The sequence below is a fragment of the Artibeus jamaicensis genome, unplaced genomic scaffold (genome assembly GCF_021234435.1).
Source record: "Artibeus jamaicensis isolate MK-2021 breed Jamaican fruit bat unplaced genomic scaffold, CSHL_Jam_final contig_3176, whole genome shotgun sequence".
Classification (NCBI taxonomy): Eukaryota; Metazoa; Chordata; class Mammalia; order Chiroptera; family Phyllostomidae; genus Artibeus; species Artibeus jamaicensis.
In genome coordinates, this window is record NW_026521740.1 from 361,061 (window position 1) to 363,216 (window position 2,156).

At 47.8% G+C, this 2,156-nt stretch overlaps 1 pseudogene; it reads right to left on the bottom strand.

Annotated features, from left to right (window-relative positions):
- Positions 1-335: 335 nt before the first annotated feature.
- Positions 336-1,626, bottom strand: LOC119048976 (keratin, type I cytoskeletal 18-like; annotated as a pseudogene).
- Positions 1,627-2,156: the final 530 nt, after the last annotated feature.

Sequence of the window (2,156 nt, forward strand, 5' to 3'; positions counted from 1 at the left end):
CCCACACCATTGTCCATGTTCATGGGTCTTTCACACATGTTCTCTGACTGGTCCCTGCCCCTTCTCCCCACCATCCCCTCTTCCCCCTTTTCCTCTGGCAGCTGTCAGTCTGTCCCCTGTTCCATGTCCCTGGTTCTGTTTTGCCTGTTAGATTTTTTTTTCTGATTTTAATACCTACACATTACATTTCACTTTCCCACCAATGGTAAGGCTTATGGGGTAAAAGTTCAGAATATTGGATTAATCTTCTTCAGAAGCACCTTTTTTTTTTAATCTTTCAATGAACTTTTTATTGACTTCCTGCTCTGCTGAGGGATGTCCCATTTCTGCTGCCCTTAACTCCTCAAACCTTTGGTGTCCTTGACCACTGACACCACTCTGCCATCCACAATCCTGCGGGTTGTTGTCTTTTGGGTGGTTTGTAAGGAGGGGCTCTTGTCCAGGACATCAACAAGATTGAAGTCCTCCATGTTTTCCAGTAGGCTGTGGCAGGCGGCAATCTCAGCCTCCAGCTTGACCTTGATGTTCAGCAGGACCTCATAGTGCTGGGACTGGCACTGCCTCTCTGCCAGGTCTGGGCCAGCTCTGACTCCAGGTGCAGCAGGATCCCATTGAGTTGTTCCATCTGCATGACATAGCACGTCTGCACCTCTCTCAAGCTGTTCTTCAAACTGACTTTCAGATTCCTCATTGAGTCCAGGTCAGGCTCCAAGGATTGGACCATCTGTCTCAGCTCTGTGACTGTCATCTCAGCAGCACCTATCTCAGCGGTCTGAGAGGTGACCACTATGGTGCTCTCTTTTATCTGATGGGACCACTACTTGTCTAGCTCCTCTCGGTTCTTCTGTGCCAGCTCATCATGCTGGGCTTAGATATCCACCATGATTTTGTTGAGGTCCTAAGATTTGGGGGCATCTGACTCCATGGTCAACCCAGAATTGGCAATCTGGTTTTGTAAACCATTTACTTCCTCCTCATGGTTCTTCTTCATGAAGAGCAAGTCCTCCTTGAGAGCCTTGACCTCTGTCTCCAGCTGTAGCCAGTGATGTTGGTGTCATCAATGATCTCTCAAAGCCCATTGATGTCATCCTCCACAGATTGGCGCATGGCCAGCTCCATCTCATACCTGCCTCTGAAGTCATCAGCAGCAAGACAGGCATTGTCAATCAGCAGAACAACGTGGGCATTGTCCACAGAATTTGCAGAGATTTGAACCCTCAGGTCCTTGATGGTCTTGAAATAATGCCCCCAGTCTCTGACCTGGGGTCCCTTCTTCTCTAAATGTTCCAAGGTTTTGCTCTCCAGTTTCCCATTATCAGCCTTCAGGCTTCTCACCCTCTCTGGGTAGGAGGACAGGTGGTCATTCAGGCATTGCATAGTTTCCTGCTTGCTCTGGGTGTCTCCTATGCCAGCCAGACCCCCAGCCATCTCTGCAGCCAGGCCCCTGGATCCCCAACTGCCCCGCACTCTGTTGGAGCAGGACACCGAGATCTGGAAGCCTGAGCCCCTGATGCCTGCATAAATGCTGGCTGAGCTGCTGGCTGGCTGAACCCCATAGCTGGGCAACGGCACGAAGCCCAGGGTCCAGTAGCTTGTGGAGTAGCTGGAGCATGTGCTGAAGCTCATGTTGTTTAGGGAGGAAGGTGAGAAGCTGAGACTCAGGTTGAAGTTGCCCAGAAGTGCCTTTTAGCCCAATTTAGGAATTGTTTTTGATTAACTTTTAAAAATAAGTTATCAATTAGTGTACCAGGAAGAGCAGTCTTTGGAAAGACCAGAATGGCACTTCCTATCTGTGTCTCCCTAGGCATGTTTACAAAATCTTTCTGAGCCTCCATCTACTTTGGGAGTAAATACACTTATTTCTTCTTAAAGGTGGTTGAGAGCAGTAATGAGGCAATAGATGTCATATGTAAAGAGACTAACACAGTGATGAGCTTAAATCAGTCACATATCAAGCTGTGGTATGTCCAAGCTGGCTTCTCCTGGTTTGCGAGACAGTTTTGAATTCGTAGGAAATTGTGCTGGTTAACAACACCTTGTTAGCCTGAAATCAGCAATGGAAGTACAGAGCAGACCATTTCTTCTTTCTGGAGAGTTGGTTGTTAAACATTTAAGAACACACTGTTGATAAGAAGTGTTAATCCCCCTTTACCACA